Below are 22,090 nucleotides of genomic sequence, written 5' to 3' on the forward strand. Positions count from 1 at the left end.
TGTCATGGGCTGTTTTTTCTCTAGACGTCTCCAGCCTCCCCACTCTTGCCCACCTTTCTCTCTCTGACCTCACTGTTCATCTCCACCCGCTTCTGCCCATTGCTCTCTTTCCCCCTCCACTTGCCCTACAAAAGTAAAACTCTGGCTTTCTTTATTGGAAGAGCAATGCTGCATTACTTACCTCACCCTAACCCAGGCCAGCTCTAAGCTCTTGATTGCTACAACCAAGAGGATCTAGAAAAATGTATGACCACAAGGATTTAGAAAGTGTGTGGCGAAAGCAAAGATAGCTCACTTTCTGAGGATTTCTGCCTCCAGCTTTTAAAGCCACAACTTTCCTTCCTTCCTGTGTGTAGTTCTCAGAGTTATGGTGACAGTTCATGGACAAACCAATTTGTGTTCTACTTCCACCTGATGTTAGTCCATCAAATGTACACACGTATCAATTTGGTGTTTCTTAAGTCGTTTTCTCTTCATGAAGCTTTTCTTTAAAGACTGTATAATTCCATCCTGGAGACATGACACAATGGACAATAATTTCTCTAGTGTTCAACATGGAAGACATTTCCACATTTTTGTTGGGGGAAAATTTGTCATAAAATACTTTTATTTTTTTTATTTTTATTTTTTTTAATTTTTTATTTTTTTTTTCCCAACATTTATTTTTGGGACAGAGAGAGACAGAGCATGAACGGGGGAGGGGCAGAGAGAGAGGAAGACACAGAATCGGAAACAGGCTCCAGGCTCTGAGCCATCAGCCCAGAGCCCGACGCGGGGCTCGAACTCACGGACCGCGAGATCGTGACCTGGCTAAAGTCGGACGCTTAACCGACTGCGCCACCCAGGCGCCCCATAAAATACTTTTAAATAAATAAATCTCTCTCTCTGTCAAATTACTTTTTGTAAGTAAACCCCTGGGGATATGCAGAATGGGGAAAGACTAGTTTGCATTTTTATTAGCCTTGATATAACCTTGTTTTGTTTTTTTTTTCCTGGCTGGGGAAAAGTTGTTATAAAATGTTTTAAGATAAATAAAGTTCTTTTTCTTTCAAATTATTTTCCTAAAAGTAAACTCCCCAAAATGTGTAGAATATGGGAAAAAGAGGAGTTTACTCTCTTTATTTTTGTTGCCCTTCATATATATTATCAAATTTTATAAGATATGATTCTAGTAACATTATCTGATTTTAAGAATCATTATAAAGGTACAGTAACAAAGATGTTGTGACATTGGCTTAAAGACAGACAAATCAATGAATAGAACAGAATAGAGAGTCCAGACTTTCACATATATGGACAATAGATTTTTGGTGCAAAAACAATTCATTGGAGAAAAGATAGTCTTTTTAACAAATGTTGCTAGGACAACTTTGAATATCTTCATGAAAAAAACCAACAACTTCAAATCATATTTCACATCTTACACATAAATTAACTCCAAATGTATCATAGATCTAAATGTAAAACTTATAGCTATTAAACTTTTAGAAGAAAACAGGAGAAATATTTGTGACCTTGAGGTTAGGTAAAGATTTCTTAGATATGAGACTGGAAGCACAGCTATAAAAGAACAACTTGATAAATGTGGACTTCATCAAAGTGTAAAATCTCTGCTCATAGTAAGAGATAGTTAAGAGAACGAAAACATAAATGACAGATTAGGAGGGAGTCCTTTTTAAATTTAATTTAATTTTTTACTTTTTTTTAAAGTAAGCTCTACGCCCAGCATGGGGCTTGAACTCACAACCCTGAGATCAAGAGTTGCATGCTCTACTGACTAAGCCAGTGAGGCGCCCTGAGGAGGAAATACTTTTAAAACAAATATCCATGGGGCGCCTGGGTGGCGCAGTCGGTTAAGCGTCCGACTTCAGCCAGGTCACGATCTCGCGGTCCGTGAGTTCGAGCCCCGCGTCGGGCTCTGGGCTGATGGCTCAGAGCCTGGAGCCTGTTTCCGATTTTATGTCTCCCTCTCTCTCTGCCCCTCCCCCGTTCATGCTCTGTCTCTCTCTGTCCCAAAAATAAATAAACGTTGAAAAAAAAAAAATAAAAAAAAAAAAAAAAAAAAAAACAAATATCCAATAAAGGACTTGCACCCAGAATATATAGAGAGCTCTCAAAACATGAGCCCAGAAATAAACCCACAATTATATGGTCAATTAACCTTTGATAAAAGAGGCAAGAATATGCAATGGGAAAAAGACAATCTTATCAACAAAATGGTATTGGAAAACTGGACAGCTACATGCAAAAGAATGAAACTGGACCACTTTCTTGTATCTATCATACATAAAAATAAACTCAAAATGGTTTAAGGACCTAAATGTATGACCTGAAATTATAAAAATCCTAGAAGAGAACACAGGCAGTAATTTTTTTAACATTAGCTATAGCAACATTTTTCTAGATATGTCTCCTGAGACAAGGGAAATAAAAACAAACTATTGGGACTACATCAAAATAGAAAGATTTTGCATAGCAAACAACCAACAAAACTAAAATACAAGCTACTGAATGGGAGAGGATATGTGCAAATCGCATATGCAATAAAAGGTCAGTATCCAAAATATCTAAAGAACTTACACAACTCAACACCAAAAAGCCCCAAATAATTCAATTAAAAATGGAATTTGAGAAACAAAACAAATGAACAAAGAAAAAAAGAGACAAGTCAAAAACAGACTACTAACTATAGAGAACAAATTGATGGCTACCAGAGGGGGGATGGGAAGGGGACGGGTGAAATAGATAAAAGGGATTAAGAGCACACTTAACCATGATGAGCATTGAGTAATGTACAGAATTGTTGAATCACTATATTGTACTCCTGAAACTAATAGAACACTGCATATTATCCATATGGGAATTAAAATGTAAAAAGGAACCCTCAAAACTTAATAAGAAAACAAACAACTAATTTTTTAAAAAGAGTCAAAGACACTTCACCAAAGAAGATATACAAATGACAAACTCATGGGAAGATGATCAACATCATTAGTCATTAGAGGAATGCAAATTATAATCACAAGGTACTATCATATTCCCACTAGAATGGCCAAAATGTTAAAAAGCTCATCAAGTGTTGATGAGGATGTTGAGCAACTAGAACTCCTTCTCACTATTAATAGTTGCTAGTATTTACCCAGGCGAATGAGAGCATATGCCTGTACAAAAACTTATACATGATTGTTTTATACAGATTTATTTGAAATAGCCAACATATGGAAACAACCCAAATGTCTGTCAGTAGGTAAACTGATAAAGAAACTGTGGCCCATATATGCAATGGAATACTGCTCAGCAATAAAGGTAAGTGAACTATTAATACATGCTATAACATGAATAAAGCTTGAAATAATTATGCCGAGTGAAAGAATCCAGACAAAAAAGGAGTACATCCTGTGTGATTTATATAAAATTGTAGGAAGGGGCACCTGGGTGGCTCAGTCAGTTAAGCGTCCGACTTCAGCTCAGGTCATGATCTCACAGTTTGTGAGTTCAAGCCCCATGTCGGGCTCTGTGCTGACAGCTCAGAGCCTGGAGCCTGCTTCAGATTCTGTGTCTCCCTCCCTCTGCCCTTTTCCCGCTCATGCTCTCTCTCTGTCTCTCAACAATGAATAAAGTTTAAAAAAAAAAATTAAAAAAATAAGTAAATAAAATAAAATTGTAGGAAATGCAAACTAATGCACAGTGACAGTAAGCAGACTGGTGGCTGCCTTGGACTGGGGTGGGTTTGTGCCTGGAGGGATAGAGTACAAAGGGGCAAAAAGAAACTCTAAGGGTGATGAATGTGTTCATTATCTTGATTGTGATGATGGTTTTGCAGGCATAGCTATATGGTAAATCTATTCAAACTACATCCTTTAAATAAAGTTATTTCTTTTTTTTTTTTATTAAATTTTTTTTTTTCAACGTTTATTTATTTTTGGGACAGAGAGAGACAGAGCATGAACGGGGGAGGGGCAGAGAGAGAGGGAGACACAGAATCGGAAACAGGCTCCAGGCTCTGAGCCATCAGCCCAGAGCCTGACGCGGGGCTCGAACTCCCGGACCGCGAGATCGTGACCTGGCTGAAGTCGGACGCTTAACCGACTGCGCCACCCAGGTGCCCCTAAATAAAGTTATTTCTTTGGGGCGCCTGGGTGGCTGAGTCAGTTGAGCGTCTGACTTCGGCTCAGGTCATGATCTCACTGTTCGTGAGTTGGAGCCCCGCGTCAGGCTCTGTGCTGACAGCTTGGAGCCTGGATCCTGCTTCGATTCTGTGTATCCCTTTCTTTCTGCCCCTCCTCTGCTCGTGCTCTGTCTCTCTTTCTCTCAGAAATAAATAAACATTAAAAAAAATTTTAGAGCCTGTATTTGAGCACTAGCACTGCTCTGTGTTAGCTGTAATGTTGAGTCAGTCATTTATCTTTTGTGTGGCTCAGTTCCCTCACTGGTATAAAGAGGTAGTGAGGTCCACGTCCTAGGATTGGTTGAGGATCAAAAATAATGTGTACGAATGTGCTTTACACCCTGTTGATGGCAAGTTACTTGTAAAGGTTTTGTAAGTTTCATCACCAAATGAACCAGTTCACACTTTATTTAGGCCTTGAGAGATTTGATCAGAATGAAGATAATTCCTTTTTCATTTTTTCATGGGGGGAGGAAGTTGCAGAGAAGTCAGGGTGCCGATGCTAGATTGAGGTGAGATTTCAGCCCCTGGGCTGCCCGCCACACTCCTAAATGTGTGGTTCCAGTAACCTGGTTTCACATAATTAAACATGACATGTACATCCTCTCTACTTCTGTTGGACTCTACCCCCACCCGCAGCACCCTTGACAACTACTAGCCCCAAAGAAAATCTCTGTAGATAACCTTGGTTTGTTTTCCAGGCCAGAGCTAGATATTGGGCCCCCTTTGTCCTAGGATAAAACAGAATTTATCTCTATTTTATAGTTAGTCTAATAGTATCTCCACATCTCTCTAATACAGTCAGTGTGTGGTTCCCCCACAGTCTTAGCATCAACTGGGAACTTGTTAGAAATGCAGATTTTCATATCCAATCCTAGACCTACGAATTAAAAACTCTGAGGATAGGGCCCCCAAAGTTTGCGGTTTAATGATCTCTCCCAGTGATTCTGATGCAGAATAAAGTTTGAGGACCACTGTCGTCATAGATACGGTTAAATCTCACCCATTGTCAGTTTACTAGTTAGTGGTAAATTAAATAGCTTTTAACTGCTGGCCTTTTCTGGAAACATTTTCAGAAATATTTTCTAACTGGTAACAAGATCGAATTACATTTAAATTCTACCTGTAGAGTGGGTTATGAGTTATTGGACACACGTGACACCGAATTTCACCATTGCGATTTGGGAAGTCACTTGGACTTGGACTTCAGTATCGTGGAATGTCATTTGAATGATCAATTTTTTTTTACTTTTTTTTTTTTTTTTTTTTTTGAGAGAAACAGAGAGAGAGAGACAGTGTGAGCAGGGGAGGGACAGAGAGGGGAAGACACAGAATCCCAAGCAGCCTCCAGGCTCCAAGCTGTCAGTACAGAGCCCAATGTGGGGCTCAAACTCACAAACCCTGAGATCATGACCCGAGCTGAAGTTGGACGCTTAACCGACTGAGCCACCCAGGCGCCCCAATTTTTTTTTTTTAATCTATGAGAGAGAGAGAGAGAGAGAGAAAGAGAGAGAGAACATGAGCGGGGGAGGGACAGAAGGAGAGGCAGAGAGAGAATCTTAAGCAGGCTCCATGCACAGCATAGATCCAGATGCAGGGCTCCGTCCCACGACCCTGGGGTCATGACCTGAGCTGAAATCAAGAGTTGGACGCTCATCTGACTGAGCCACCCAGGCGCCCTGAACAGTCAATTTTTAAAAATAGTCTCCTTTTCTTAAGAACCTGAAGAATTTTAAAAAAGCCTTTAGAGTTGCCTTTCTTTAACTTAGAAAGGAATTACATATTAGGGGACTGGTTTGTTCTAATTTTGTACAATAAACTTGGAGTACAGAGTGATCATTGTATTGAGGCAAATAAAACAACCTCCGTGTGAATTAAAGCTAAGTACAAATTTTCAAGTTCAATGCTGTCCTTTTAACTTGTTTTATATTACCTAGGGCATCATTTGTTCATTTGCCAAATTGCATAAACCAGACTCCTTTGGGCAAGGGAGCGGGAGGGAGAGGAAGGCTGATAAAGAGCCTACAGGAAGGACTTCGATGCCACTGTGAGAGGCTGCATGTCTTGCGAGGTCCTGCACGGTGTTGTGTTGGGCCCACCTCACCTGTTCCTGGGTGCTCAGGGTGGAGGCTGCAGCAATGCTAACACTGGTCACCACTCGAAGTGGGCTGACGGTTCCCAAGGGTTCCGGATGTCAGTCTCATTCCACTCAGGGTTTCTGTGAGAGACAAGCTGCTTTTAGGGAGGTTGCAAAACTTGAGGCCAATTTACCTTGTGTGTGTCAAGTGCATTTTTCTGATCCAAACAAGCCACATTGCTTTCAGCCAACCGTAACCCCCTCAGAGGGTAACCACCAGGGTGGATATTTTCACTTTGAAACTATAGTTCCCACCATACACAACATGGTATCCCCTAGCATGAATGTTTGACCAGCATCGCCAAGGCAGTTGAAATATGTCTAAGTTTACCGAGAGAACAGTACTGGCTGGACTCCCACTGGAACATACAAGGATGTTGTTTGGGGATTAAACAAACTATTTGCTGACCTTTTGAATTGTGATGATTCATTGAATATTAAAGCTACAGAACGCATTTGCAGAACAAAGAGAACTCCCAGAATAATGTTGAGACTTCATTAAGCCTTATGGCAGATGACAGAAAGAAGATTGTAGAACCACGGATTATGTGTTATAAATTTCTCTCTAAGGTGAAATAAATTATGACAGCTTTACAATTTAAATATTTTATTTTTTTAATGTTTATTTATTTTGAGAGAGAGAGAGAGTGCGAGTGAGGGAGGGGCAGAGAGAGAGGGAGACACAGAATCCTAAGCAGGCTCCAGGCTCTGAGCTGTCAGCACAGACCCCGACGTGGGGCTCGAATTCAGGAACCGTGAGATCATGACCTCAGCCAAAGTCAGACCCTCAAGCGACTAAGCCACCTAGGCCCCCCTGACAGCTTTACAATTTAAAAAACATGTCTTGTATTTACTATTCTGTGAAATCCCAAAGTCTAAGAGTTAATAACCTAGATTTTAGGATACAAAGAATGCAGAGAACAAGAAGACAAAATCAGGCTCACGTGTACACACGCACATGCACATGCACGCACACACCCAGTGTCAAAGTCTAAGAAGGGAGCACCCCGGTGGAAAGTATGGGTCTTAGGAATGGTCTCCCTCCCTTCTGAGCTCATCTTGAATGTGACAAGGAGGGAAGGGCTGGGATCCATAAACCCACTTTTGGCTGCAGTTTTTCTGAATCCTGGGGTACAGCTGAGAGCTGGAGCTGTCAGAGTCTGTCCGTGTTCAGGATTCAGACTAGGCCTCCATACATAGGTGCTGCTTCTTTTTCTTTTTTTCTAAGTTTATTTATTTATTTTGAGAGAGAGAGAGAGAACACACATGCGAGGCAGGGGCAGAGAGAGAGAATCCCAAACAGTTCCATGCTGTCAGAGCAAAGCCTAACACAAGGCTTGAACTCACGAGCTATTAGATGGTGACCTTAGCCGAGATCAAGAGTCGGATGCTTAATCGACCGAGCCACCCAGATGCCCATGGAAGAGATACTTCTGTTCAATCTAGACACTGGGGCATATGCTGAAGACTTGGCTCCTTCTATCCAAACCACACAGAAGATTCTGGTTTTTTGGTTTTTTTTTAAGTTTATTAATCTTGAGAGAGACAGAGAGGAGAGTGGGGAGGGGCAAAGAGAGAGGGAGAGAGAGAGAATCCCAAACAGGGCTCGAACTCATGAAACTGCAAGATCATGAACTGAGCCAAAACCAAGAGCCAGAAACTTAATCGACCAAGCCACCCAGGCACCACCTCCCTTTTAAAAAAATGTTTATTTATTTTTGAGTAGGGGGGACGGGCAGAGACAGAGGGAGACAGAGGATCTGATGCGGGGCTTGAACTCACAAACCGTGAGGTCATGACCTGAGCCAAAATTGGATGCTTAACCAACTGAGCCACCCAGGTACCCCTCCAAACAGAAGATTCTAGATGAAGGCTTTAGAGCTTCAGGTAGCCATCATAAGGAGGTCCAGGGGATCCTGGGGAAGAGATGATGAAGGCCTATGGAAGGATTGGGCAATGACTGTTGACCAACAGTAAGTAAAGGTGTTTTGACTCTAATGCAGCCCATGCTATCTTAGTTCTCCCAGAAAGAAAAGCCTGAGACTAGGACATGTGTGTAGGGCTTAACTGTGGAGGTGATCCCAGAAAGCAAGAATGAGGGCCTAGGCAGCCTGGCCAGGAAAGGAGAAAGCCGAGCCAGTTGTATTGGTCTGTGCTGTGGACAACGGGGCTTTGATGCCAACAGGAACTTGTGAAGAACTGTACAGAATGTGCCTCAAAGTGACCATCTGAGGGATGAAAGGGAGAAGCATTTATAGGTCTTCATTCACTGGCTCCCATCCAGCACTGACACAGCGTTGCCCAAGGGGTTGTAACACCCTGTCGCCTGTGTGTTGCACGGTGAGCCAGTGTCGAGCACGCTCTTGCAGGCAGTCCACACCACCACATCAGAGAAACCCTGAGGGGGTCAGGGGTGAGGCACGGAAGGCAGGCTGAAGCCTGTGTGCAGTTGTGTCCCCAAACAATGCCCGGATCAAAGGTATGAACAAGAGGGGCGCCTGGGTGGCTCAGTCGGTTAAGCGTCCGACTTCAGCTCAGGTCACGATCTCGCAGTCTAGGAGCTCGAGCCCCACGTCGGGCTCTGGGCTGATGGCTCAGAGCCTGGAGCCTGCTTCCGATTCTGTGTCTCCCTCTCTCTCTGCCCCTCCCCCATTCATGCTCTGTCTCTCTCTGTCTTGAAAATAAATAAATGTTAAAAAAACAAAACAAAAAAACAAAGGTATGAACAAGAGGGTGTGAGGCTGTACATACTAGGGCCCAACACCTACGCATTCCTGAGAAACCTTATGTTTTGCAAAATCAAGCAGTACAAATAATAGGCCTGTGGGGAAAATAGTGTTAGAAGCATGTCACTCCCGATCTATGCAAATCTGTAACCGCAGCACTAATGCAAATAGTAGTTTGTACATAAGGAGCTAACTGGGACGGCCCGGACATCTCAGTGTGGCTGGAGGCTGTCACAGTGGTATTTCAAAGGTACAGTATGATAGAGTGGGAAAATGCTGGCAGGGTTTTACTTAGAGCTGGCTGGGCAGGTGCAGAAACAGTGCAGAGGGCAGTGGGCTCTGAGTGCTATTCAGTGGTCCAGGAGGCAGTGCAGCCTGGCCAGGAGCTGGGGAGAAGGGCTCTGGGTGTGAGAGCTCATTTTTAATTTTCCTAAAATATAACTGAAAGGGCTCATGCAGCCAGCGTAACAGCTGAACTGAGGGCTTCTTGCTTTCCTGATGATGGCTATAATTTTCTTCCTGCAATGAGTGATTCCCTTATAGAAATGCATGTTCTAGATGAATGAATGTGTTTCAGTGTCTCGCTATAGGGCCATTATGGGGCATCCTGGCTAAATATTGGTCCATGTGACTGCACCTGTGGGGTTCGGTGCATTCTATGCATTATGTCATTTAATCCTCATCAGACCCTGTGTGCTCCGTGCCACTGTCAGTGATGTTAGGCCCTCAGAGGTGGGAAGAGGGCTTAGGAGGCCGTGAGATCTGTTCAGTCACCCAGAGCTGCAGAGCAAGATTAAGAATGGTGGAATTTCAATTCTTACAATCCTAACTATCTTCTACTACCTTCTAACATACATCAGTAAACAGGAATAAGGAAGCAACTGGACTGCTGGAACACAGTAAAACTTACAAATATCTACATACAAAATCTATAAAGAAAGAAGAGATTGGAGGAAGTAGTTATAGCAGATGTCATCAAGGATCAACATCTACCCTCTCTGAAGTGTGTGAGTAGGAGCATCAGGAAGTCAATCACCTCTTGGGGCACCTGGGTGGCTCAGTCAGTTGAGCGACCGACTCTTGATTTCCACTCAGGTCATGATCCCAGGGTACTGGGGACATTGAGATGACCTCAGAGGATAGAAGCACCTCACCAGTTTTGGACCACCCACCTTGGGACCGTTATGCAAAATAGAAGTAAACTTCAGCTTGTCTAAGCCATACACATGTCTATAACAGAATCTGAATGCTAACTCAGATCAATTTAATTTTTTTAACAGAAATAGTAAATTGTTTGCATATATGTATATAAGGAGCTTTAGGGAAAGATGTGGACAGATACATACCAAACCATTACCTTGGTTACACAGGGGGGTTGGGCTGGAATGGAATCAAGATAATGCACTTTGTCTCCATTGAAGGACATAATATTCGTTCAACTTTGTTCTAGGTAGGATTGATTGATTGATGATTGATTGATTTAAAATGCACCTGCGTGCACCTACATGTGTGAACAAGCTGGGGAGGGGCAGGGAGGAGAAGGAGAGCAAGAATTTTAAGCAGGCTCCATGCCCAGCCTGGAGCCCAGTGCACGACCATGAGATCAGGACATGAGCTGAAATCAAGAGTCAGTTGCTTAACCAACTGAGCCACCCAGGGTTCCCTAGGCAGGCTTTTTATAGTGCAAAGAGCCTCACTCAAGTTAAGTTAAATGAAGGGGAGTTTAGTGTAAAGATACAAAGAGGTCATGGGGTGCCTGGGTGGCTCATTCGGTTGAGCATCTGAGTTCAGCTCAGGTCATGACCTCTCAGTTGGTGGGTTGGAGCCCCACGTCAGGCTCTGCGCTGACAGCTCAGAGCCTAGAGCCTGCTTCAGATTCTGTCTCTCTCTCTGCCCCTCCCCAGCTTGTGCTCTGTCTGCCTCTCCCTCTCTCTCAAAAATAAATAAAAACATTTTAAAAAATTAAAAAAACAAGAAACAAAGAGGTCACATAGAACCTCAAATCAGGAAACCAAGTATAGCTGGGCTCACAGAAAACAGAAAGTAGTCGGAAACCACAGTTGGTCTTTAGTTCTATCTGTGACCTCTGTCCTTCCCGCATTTGCACACCTGCTTGTGTGCCCATGGTCCAGAAATAACGGCACCTTGGTAATGCCAAGATCAGTGGTTCTCCCAGTGTGGTCCCTGGGCCAGCAGCATCAGATCAACTGGGAGCTTGTTAGAAATACAAATTCTTGGGCCTCACTCCAGACTACTGAATCGGAAACTCTGTTGGGCCCAGCAACTTGTATTTTACCAAGCTCTTGAGGTGATCTTCATGAAGATTAAAGGTGGAGAACCACTGCTCTAGATGACGTTCCAGCTCTGACACCTACTCAGTTGGCAATAGGTATTGCTTAATTTAAGAGAGCAAGAGAGCAAGGCTCAGTTCATCTTTTTTGTTTGCCAGGCCAGTCACTGGTCAGCTAGTGGATAGGGTCAGTGGTCTATCCTTATTCCAATTAGTTTTTGCAAGGGGGCAGGCTCACAATTTAACTGTTCCCCTGTTGCTGTGCATTTAGAAGACACAATATATATATATATATTTGCCATTATCAATGTTACTATAATGCATATCTTCATGTACCCCCACAGGCACACATTCACAGAATCAAGAAAAATGCACAATTTAATGACCGTATATCATTTTCCACTTCTTTTTTTTTTAACGTTTATTTATTTTTGAGACAGAGAGAGACAGAGCATGAACGGGGGAGGGTCAGAGAGAGGTAGACACAGAATCTGAGGCTCCAGGCTCTGAGCTGTCAGCACAGACCCCAACGTGGGGCTCGAACTCACTGACCGCGAGATCATGACCTGAGCCGAAGTCGGACGCTTAACCGACTGAGCCACCCAGGTGCCCCTCATTTTCCACTTCTATTAGTGGTATAAGATTGTACCAGTGCACTAGCATTAAATATTGTAATTAAATTATTTTTGCTTTTGGGCTAACTTAACAGCATCACTTTAAAAGCACAACAATGTAGCTCAGTTGGTGAAGCCTGTGACTCTTGATCTTGGGGTTGTAGGTTCAAGCTCTACGTTGGGTATAGAGATCACTTAAAAATAAAATCTTAAAAATAAAATAAAATAAAATAAAAACAATGAGTACCTTGTTTTATAAACAGAGGGGGAATATGTGGCAAGAGTCAAACAAGAGGCTTAAGGGTATGTTTCAGAGAGGTCCTGCCCCTGTTGTAAGTGGCAAATTTGTGGGGAGCACAGAGTTGAAAGAAGGAGAAAGAATTCCTGGATCAATCCTGTGTAGCTGCAGTGGCAGGGGTCTTAGGAAGAACACAAGGCAGAAGGGTGAGGAGTCAGGGAAAGCTCTAAGTGGTGGGAGATATGTCCCCCATCAGAGCCACCGAATAAGCCTGCTAAACCATGTCTGAAGGAATCATGAGACATCTGGTAGCTTATAGGTTAAAAAGTTCATACGAATTATTATTATTATTATAATTAATATTATTACTATTGGATCGGAAGCAGTGTGTTTTTACCCATGTTCGGTAACTTTCTTTTTCCGGAGAACATATGGGGCATGAGGTGGAGAAAAAGGAGAAAAAAATGGGAGGTAATTTTTTTTAAGTTTATTTATTTATTTTGAGAGAAAGAGAGGGAGAGAGAACATGCACGTGAGCGGGGAAGGGTTGGGGGGAGGGGAAGAGAGAGAATCCCAAGCAGGCTCCATGCTAAGCGTGGAGCCCAATGCGGGGCTTGATCTCACAACCGTGAGATCATGACCTGAGCCAATATCAAGAGTATCAAGTCAGATGCTTAACTGACTGAGCCACCCTGGTACCCCATAGGAGATAATTTTAACTTTGGGTAGATCATGAGGTTATTATATCATATCATTATATTATGTTGATTATTATATTATATTATATTATATTATATTATATTATAGAGCACTAATTTACCTCTATGTAAATGAGAGAAGGGGAAACTAGGTCTATTTGCTGAAGGGTCCAGAATCCAAGGCAACCATGCAGGTTGATAATATTAATGCCAGCATTCAGAATGCTGTTGCTTTAATTTGCATTTCTTTGATTACTAGCAATTATGAATCTTGTTACATGTTTGTTTACTATTAGTTCCCTCAGTGCAATTGTCTTCATTTCCTTTGCCTTTACCAACCAGGTTCTTTTTTCTTTTCTAGAATGAGGCCGTTCTTTTTCTTTTCTTTCTTTCTTTCTTTCTTTCTTTCTTTCTTTCTTTCTTTCTTTCTTTCTTTCTTTCTTTCTTTCACGTTTATTTATTTATTTTGAGCAAGAGTAAGAGACTGCATGAGTGGGGGAAGGGCAGAGAGAGAGAGGGAGAGAATTCCAAGCAGGCTTCATACTAAACGCAGAGTCTGAAGCAGTGCTTGATCTCACAACTGTAAGATCATGACCTGAGCCAAAATCAAGAGTCGGATGCTTAACCGAGTAAGCCACTCAGGCACCCTTCTAGAAAGAGGCCTTTTTATTAATCCTGTCATATTTATTATAAATATTTTTAATCTGACAATTTTTTATCACTTAGCATAGTGTTTTCAAAGATCATTTATATTGGGGCACATATCAGTATTTTATTTTTAAAATTATTATTATTTTTTTTTTTTAAATTTTTTTCAACGTTTTTATTTATTTTTGGGACAGAGAGAGAGACAGAGCATGAACGGGCGAGGGGCAGAGAGAGAGGGAGACACAGAATTGGAAACAGGCTCCAGGCTCCGAGCCATCAGCCCAGAGCCCGACGCGGGGCTCAAACTCACAGACCGCGAGATCGTGACCTGGCTGAAGTCGGACGCTTAACCGACTGCGCCACCCAGGCGCCCCTAAAATTATTATTATTTTTATTTTAGAGAGAGAGAGCATGAACAGGAGAGAGGGGCAGAGGGAGAGATATATAATAATTTCTATAATCTTAAGATCAGAATCTCCATGCTGAGCATGGAGTCTGATGCCGAGCTCGATCCCATGACGCTGGGATCATGACCGAAATCAAGAATCAGACACTCAACCAACTGAGCCAACCAAGGCACCCCCATTATTATCACTATGTTAGGTCAGCTTCACTCCCTGTGTGGAGCCCAGCGCTGAGCTTGAACTCACTACCTTAAGATCAAGACTCGAGCTGAGATCAAGAATTGGACGCTTAACCAACTGAGCCACCCAGGCACCCCAGTATTTCATTTTTTTATTGCCAAATAATCCACCATATGTATATGGATATAAGCACATTTTATTTATTCGTTCATCAGTTGATGGACATTTGAGTTGTTTCCACCTTTTGGCTATTATGAATAATGCTGCTATGAACATTTGTGTATGGTTTTTATGTGGATATATGTTTTCATTTACCTTGGGTATATATTTATGAGTAGAGTAGCTGGATCATATGGTGAAAATTTTTTTAATATTTATTTATTTTTGAGAGAGAGAGAGAGAGAGGCAGAGAGAGAGGGAGACACAGAATCTGAAGCAGGTTCCATGTTCTGAGCTGTCAGCACAGAGCCCGACTCGGGACTCAAATGCATGAACTGTGAGATCATGACCTGAGCTGGAGTCGGACGCTTAACCAACTGAGCCACACAGGCGCCCCCATCTTGTGAAATTTTTAAAGTACAGAATTGTATAAAGTAAAAGTCGTTTATTATTTTAAATATTTTTTAAATGTTTATTTATTTTTTGAGAGACAAAGAGACAGAGTGTGAGTGGGGGAGGGGCAGAGAGAGAGGGAAACACAGAATCTGAAGCAGGTTCCAGGCTCTGAGCTGTCAGCACAGAGCCTGACGCAGGGCTCGAACTCACCAATCTTGAGATCATGACCTGAGCCGAAGTTGGACATTTAACCAACCGAGCCAGCAGGCGCCCCTAAAGTAAAAGTCGTTTATAATGCTCTCCAACATCACCCATCCCCAAGTGAGCCAGTACCTTAATATTTTGGAGCATATTTTTCTTTTTCCTAAGCATGTCCATACATACCCCTTTTTCTTCTTTTCCGCTGTCACTGTAGATTAAATTGACTTTCTTAGAGTTTTATATAAATGGAATCACACAGTATGTGTTTTGTGTCTGACTTTTTTTCATTCAGCATGTTTTTTGAGTTTCATTCATATTTCATGTATATCCATAGTGTATATCCATTCCTTTTTATTGCAGATAAGTATTCTATTGCAAGAATATGTCACGTGCTGCCTGGGTGGCTTAGTTGGTTTAGTGTCAGACTCTTGGTTTCAGCTCAGATTGTGATCTCGCCATTCATGGGTTTGAGTCCTACAAGTGCACAGCCTACTTAGGGTTCCCTATCTCCCTCTCTCTCTCCCTCTCTTTTTCAGATAAACTTAAAAAATTTTTTTAAAAAGAATATGTCACAATTTTTTATCTGATGGGCATTAGGTTGTTTCCAGCTTTAGCTATTATGAATAAAGCTGCTATGAACATTCCTGTACAAGTCATTGTGTGAATATGGGTTTTCATTTATTTAGGAGTGGAATGGTTAGCTCTTGGGGTGTTTAACTTTATAAGAAAGTGCTGAACTGTTTTTCAAAATGATTGTACCATTTTACATTCCCACTGGTAATATATATATATACATTTTTTCTTTCTTTCTTTCTTGCCTTCTTTCCTTTCTTCTCTCTTTTTTCTTTCTTTCTCTTTCTTTTCTTCTTTATTTTTCTTCTTTCTTTCTCTTTCTTGCCCTTTCTTTTTCTCTTTTTTTCTTTCTCTCTCTTTCTTTCTCTTTCTTTCTTTCTTTCTTTCTTTCTTTCTTAAGTTTATTTATTTTTGAGAGGTGGCGGTAGTGGCAGAAGAGAGAGAGAAAGAGAGAGAGAGAGAGAGAGAGAGAGGGAATCCCAAGCAGGCTCTGTGCTGATAGCACAGAGCCTGATGCAGGGCTCTGTCTCACCACCGTGAGACCATGACCTGAGCCGAAATCAAGAGTCAGACACTTAATTGACTTGAGTCATCCAGGTGCCCCTAGACATATATTTTTCAAGTAAGCTCTAGGCCAAATGTGGGGTTTGAACTCATGACCCTCAGATTAAGAGTTGCATGCTCTATGACTGAGCCAGCCAGGTGCAAACCCGGTAATATTGATTAAAGCCAAACTCTTGCAAAACAAACAAACAAGAAAACCAAACCAAAACCAAAACCAAACTCTTGCTTTCAGGCAAGTGTCCATCCCCAGGATGGAGCCTGGTCTACCCCTTCCCAGTCTTTGCTTCCCTATGGATGAGTGATTGCCTAAGTTTCAGGGAGGCAGTGGGAGGGAAGGGCAGGGAAATTGTGGGGCCACCACAGAGTATGCTGAGTTACACAGCAGCCCCCCTTGGGGGCATTGCCTGGGCGAGACAATGGCACCTGTCTTCTCAGACTAGGGGGCAGTGGCCCCAAATTCTTACCCTGGGGGTTGATTCAGCACATGCTAAACAAAGGAAAACACTGAAAGGTCACTGAAAAAGGAAGTAGGTGGGAAGGGCTGTTGTCACTGTGTGAATGACCCTCTGTGCTTGTCTTTTACAGGGTGGGTATCCTTGGCCACTTTCCGTTTTCATTATTTGTCAGAGAAATGTGCGTTGAAACTTAATTGCTTCCCCCCCTCCCACTCCCCCCCCCCACTCTTCGCCATACATCCCAGCCAAAGAGGAACCAGAAGCTCTGCTGTCAGAAGGGGAAGAAAAAGTGATGGTGACTGTCCTTGGACAGTAAAAACTTCCATAAAGTGAGTTTAAAGTGGACACAGCCCCATGCGTCCAGACTCACGGGGTCTACAGGGTTTGGGTCTTCCAGCTGTTAGGCAAGAAGGCCGGGAGGTCAGGTACCATGTTTCGTCAGGGTTCTCAAGTCATCCTGACGTTACTGAGGTGGACGCCGAGTGCTGCTGGCACCCCCTTCAGAAGGACTTGTTGTCCAGCTGCAGGGAGCACTCTTGGTAGATGGCCCTGTGCTGTCATCCCTTTCAGAGATGGCCATCTTGCCTGAGAGTGTGCCCTGCCCAGGCTGGTTCTCCCACAGTGGTGGGAGTGTCACTCTGGAGCTCTGTGGGGTTGGCCGAGGCTGTCCAAGACCTTGACTTCTCCCTCTGTCCACTCCTGCTCCTTCTCTCCCTTACACAGATGTTAGTCCCACCAGCACCACCTCGTAAGCATTCTGTACACTGAAGTCCATCTCAGAGTTGGCTTCCTGGAGAACTCACCTGGGACGATTTAGTAACAAGGAAGCTGTGAACTAGTATGAGCTTACTGTGTAACAAATGGATATAGACTTCCAAATGCATGGAATATTTGTGGAACCTTACAGAAGAGACTGTTGGGGCGCCTGGGTGGCTCAGTCAGTTAAACCTCTGACTCTTGATTTCGGCTCAAGTCATGATCTTACATTTCATGGGTTTGAGACCCACGTAGGGCTCTGTGCTAGCAGCACAGAGTCTGTTTGGGATTCTCTCTCTCTCCCTCTCTCTATGCCCCTCCTTGGCTCATGTTCTCTCTCTCTCAAAATAAATAAAGTTTAAAAAAGTTATAAAAAAAATCTTAAAAAAAAAAAGAAGAGACTGTTAACAATAGCTAGGGACTAGGACTGGGTTCTTTCAGGAGTAGGGAAGTGTTACTTTCTACTCTTTTCCTTTTATAATAAAAAACCTCTTATTTTAAAGAAACATGGGATTGCACTACACATACTTGTGATAGCTACCATTCGGGGAACACCTTGTACCATGTCCTTTAGCACGTTTTCTCTATGGCTCACAAAAATGCAGAGGTGGATGTCATTATCATCCCATTTTACAGGTAAGGGAGCTGAGTTTCAGAGGTGACAGATGATTGGTCCAGAAGCAACTGTCACCAAGCAGTGAATCCGGCATAGACTCCGACTCCAACTCCAACATTCAGGCTATCTCTGAGCTCAGTTAGAGCGTGTATCTTTCTGTCACTTCAAATGATGCCCTCTGTTCTGAATGGGGAGTATGGTGGGAAGGAAAGAGTAATGAATTGGCAGTAAAAGACCAAGCTTCTAGGTTTTTTTGCTATTATTAGTGAACTCTGAGTTATTTTCTGTTTGTATGTTGCACTTATCTATAAAAATCCAAAACTCATTTTGGTATAGAGGCAAAATCCAAAGGCTGTTGGTTTTGACACAGCTGGGTCCTGTTAGTTACTGTGTGATTTTTAACAAGTTACTTAACCTCTCTGAGCCTCAATTTTCTATTCTTTAAAGTAGGGAAAATGGACTATAAGACTCAGGGTTGTCATGAAAAAGATATACTATAATAGTACTTACTATATTCTAGGTCCTCAAGAAACCATTCCTTCCTCCTTGCAGTTTAACCTTTGGTCCTTGGGATAAAGTAAACTGTTCCTAGTTTTAGCCTAAGTTAAAACACTCAGTTTGCTAAAGAAGATATATTTAATGTATGTGAAAGGACTGACTTGGGATTCTTTTGTGGATCAGTAGAAGAAAGGAACCAAATTTTTCATGATCATTGTTTTACCTCTGCAAACTCCACATGACTGAAAGATCTCCAACGGGTATGGACTCTCCTGCGTGGGGATTGGGAAAGTAAGAGATCCCCCTTGGAAAGTATGAAGGGGAAAAAAAAATCAATCCCTAGGCTTGGGAAGGAAGACCTGTGCTGTGTCCAATGGCGACTTCCCATTGAGTCCAATGGCGACTTCCCAAAAGTTATGTCCGCGTGTTGATCCCTAGAGTCTGTGAATGTGACCTAATTTGGAAAAAGGGTCTTTGCAGATGTATGTCAAGATGAGATCACCCTGGATCATCTGGGTGGACCCTAAACTCAATGACGAGTGTCCTCATAAGAGACACAGAAGAGAGACACAAGGAGAAGAGAAGTCCAAGATGAAGACCGCAATTTTGGTCACACAGCCAACAAGTAACACCGGCAGCTGCCAGATGCCGGAAGAGGCAGGGAAGATTCTCCCCTAGGTCTTCAGAGGGAGCATGGCTCTGTCCACACCTTGATTTTGGACTCTTGGCTCCCTGAACTGTGAAAGAATACATTTCTGTTGTTTTAAGCCCCCAAGTTTATGATGATTTGTCACAGCAGCCACAGGAAACTAATATAAGCGCCACAAGACAATTTTAGGGGCAACCGCGGGAATAGCATCAAAATTAAATGATATTAAAAAAAGGACCCATTTGACCAAATATTTAGCATCAGGCAGTAGGAATATAGACCTAAGAGATGTCAACACGGAGATGACATGTAGTCTTCTGAAACAATGTCACCCAGAGAGGGAAGTAGGTCAGTTAAGGGCAGGAAGCAAAAGAGGCCACGTTGATGAAATGAGAGATATCTGCCATTTCAGATCCTGCCCCAATAATGGCAAAGTGGATTTTTCAAATACTGGGGAATTGGACAGAGACATACAGAGGCAGAGAACATTTATGTTAGAATAACGAAAAATAAAAAATGTAAAAAGGAGATGGTCAAGAGGCAGGAAGGGCTCCCTTTTAAGGAGCCAGTAAGTACTGGGATATGCTGGCTTCTCAGAGTCAAAGGTTTGAGAGGGACACTGGACAGTCCTCTACTGAACGATCTCATGGAGAAATGCATCAAAAGGAAGGGTGTGAACACAACAGGGGACCGGCTAAAACCAGTCACACGATAGGACATAACGCAATCGCTAGGGATAAGGCTGTAGATTAATATTCACTGAAATGAAAGATGTTCGAGACATATCATTAAGTCCAGAAAGCAAGTGATAAAACGGTAAGTATAACAAAATCCCTTTCCTCATGTGTAAAGGGAGCTGAGGATAACAGTAGCCTCAGTAGCCTGAGGATAACAGAACACCCTCAATGTGTCTGAACTCACAATCAAACCCACTAAAATTTCTTCAGTGAAACATGAATATTCACACTAAGAGGGATAAAGGCTGTAAATAGCATCGTATCACTTTGGGTCAGGTTGTGCAGCCCAGTAAATTTGCTGGAAACTTAGAATACAAAAATGAAAGCAAAACAGCCTTGTGTTTCCAGAGATTTTCACCTCCTGGAATTCTCAACGAGGGCCCGAGGGCCCGTGTTCTGTACAGGCATCAGCAAAGAAGCCTGCAGGGGTCCCTGGGTGGCTCTGTCGGTTGAGCGTCCGACTTCAGCTCAGGTCATGATCTCATTTTGTGATCTCAGGTCATGGGACTCGCTGCTGTCAGCCTGTCAGCCCAGAGCCTGTTTTGGACCCTCCGTCTCCCTCTGTCTGCCCTCTCCCGCCTACAGTCTCTCTTTCAAAAATAAATAAAATATAATTAAAAAAAAAAAAGAACGAAGACTGCAAGCATTATTGCATTGCTACAATGTTGTTGCAGATGGATGAGACTGCACCCTGTTTTTTTATCTTTGCCTTTTGACTTGTTATATTTTAATTTTTCTGCAGTGAATATTCATTACTTTTTTTTTTTTTGACCTGTAGCTTCTTGAATTTTAATCTATCTGGATAAATTTAACAGGGGGACTACTGCATCGCTCCATGGACCTCAAAAGGTTCTTAGCACCAAGTTCATAATTTTCATCTCTGCCCTTAAGAAAATATTTCTCTGGGAAAAGAGTAACAATTAAAGAGATGGAGTGGGGGTTTTCATGCCTTTCTCTTGTGTCTTTAAGCCAGTCCCAACAGTCAATATCCAGGAAGATGGAGCCCCTAGAACCTTACCTGGGGTTTACCTACCTTTACTCATCTGTATGTATTAGTTTTATGTTAAAAGGTGAGGAACAACAGCAACAAACCAGAAAACAAATAGTGGGAATGTGGGGAAAAGCGAGGGAGGTCTACGTGGATAGCGCCAATGGAAGGAAGGAGAAAGAACAGGTGTGAAGCAGACTTTTCTGACCTCGGGGCCTGCCTGGTGAGGAAGGGAGAGGGGTGGGGGGTGGGGGTGGGAAGGTCACGGGAAGAAAGAAGCGGCTAGAGGGACAGCTGGTAAGAAACAGAGAAAAGTGAACTGTTTCAAGAACCAGGAAGAAGTTGTTGAGCAAAGCTGTGGTCAAGTGAAGCCAGAGAGTCGGCTACTGGAGGCTGACTTTGCAGCCGAGTGAGGTGCAGGCCCTAAAGGAGAAGTGTGCCAGGAGAAGGGTCTGCAGACATTCCGCTGAGTTCCACAGGCAGCAAAACTAGGGGCCCTTTTCTGCTCAGCTCCTTGGGTGCTTGAAAAATTTGAGGAGGGAAATTACAATTTGAGGAGGAATTTTCAATGTATGTACAAATAGTTTTTTAGTGGCTAAGAATTTCTGAGAATGTTGAAAAACCAGGTATTAAAAAGATATATGTACATATTATTTTTAAAAATCTATGTTATTTCTAGATATTATATAATATAACACTGTAGTATTGGATTGGCTGATAGTTGAGGGACTTCCGCCATTTGGCCAGACTTGGAAAGGGAAGTGGCCGTAAGCCAATGGAAATTAGAGAAGGGAGGTGGGAGGAACTTGCTGAAACCCTAAATAGAAATGGAGCTTTTGATTGGGCAAGTCATAGTACGACTTCAGAGACAGTGAAAGGTAGAAAGTGTCAGATGAGGAGGATCTCACGTACCCACAAAACTAACAGCTCCAAGCTGTGTGGCCTGAGCCCTGCTCTCAGGACCCAAGCCTAACTGCTAGTGGAGGGAAGCAGAGAGTGAAGAGTCCCAGAGGAGGAAGGCCCTCCCTCCAGGGCAACATTCCCCTCACAACTCATAAAGGGCTCCCCCACATGCACCCATGCAAAGTCAGCAGACTACCTAGGAGAGGAAGTTTGATTTCTTACCCAGTTACCATGGTTAGTATGGCCTCCATGGGAATGTGGGCCCACCCACATGGCCAGCCCCTTTGAAGCCTCGGACTGCCTGAGAGGCAAGAATGAGTAAAGAAGGTCAGAGCAGCCCCTCAAAGAGGGGTGCTAAGCATGTGTGTGACATGTGACAGGGCAGTGGTTCTTAAACTGGGCCGTGTGGAACCCTGGGCCAAGGTGGTCTACAGCTAAAGCAGAAGTCTTTTCTGCATTTGCCGATAGAATGAGCTCCCTTTTAAAAAATAT

At 42.8% G+C, this 22,090-nt stretch overlaps 1 long non-coding RNA gene across 1 annotated transcript in view; it reads right to left on the bottom strand.

The window, feature by feature from the left end:
* Nucleotides 1-3,578: 3,578 nt before the first annotated feature.
* Nucleotides 3,579-22,090, bottom strand: part of LOC115527776 — a 37,233-nt gene continuing 18,721 nt past the window's right edge. Inside the window, exons 2-3 of the long non-coding RNA XR_003973020.1 lie at nt 6,273-6,386; nt 3,579-3,595 (exon numbers count right to left, since the gene is read on the bottom strand). This is a non-coding gene — a long non-coding RNA (uncharacterized LOC115527776). The remainder of the gene's footprint in view (nt 3,596-6,272; nt 6,387-22,090) is intronic.

Source organism: Lynx canadensis, chromosome D2 (genome assembly GCF_007474595.2).
Source record: "Lynx canadensis isolate LIC74 chromosome D2, mLynCan4.pri.v2, whole genome shotgun sequence".
Classification (NCBI taxonomy): domain Eukaryota; kingdom Metazoa; phylum Chordata; class Mammalia; order Carnivora; family Felidae; genus Lynx; species Lynx canadensis.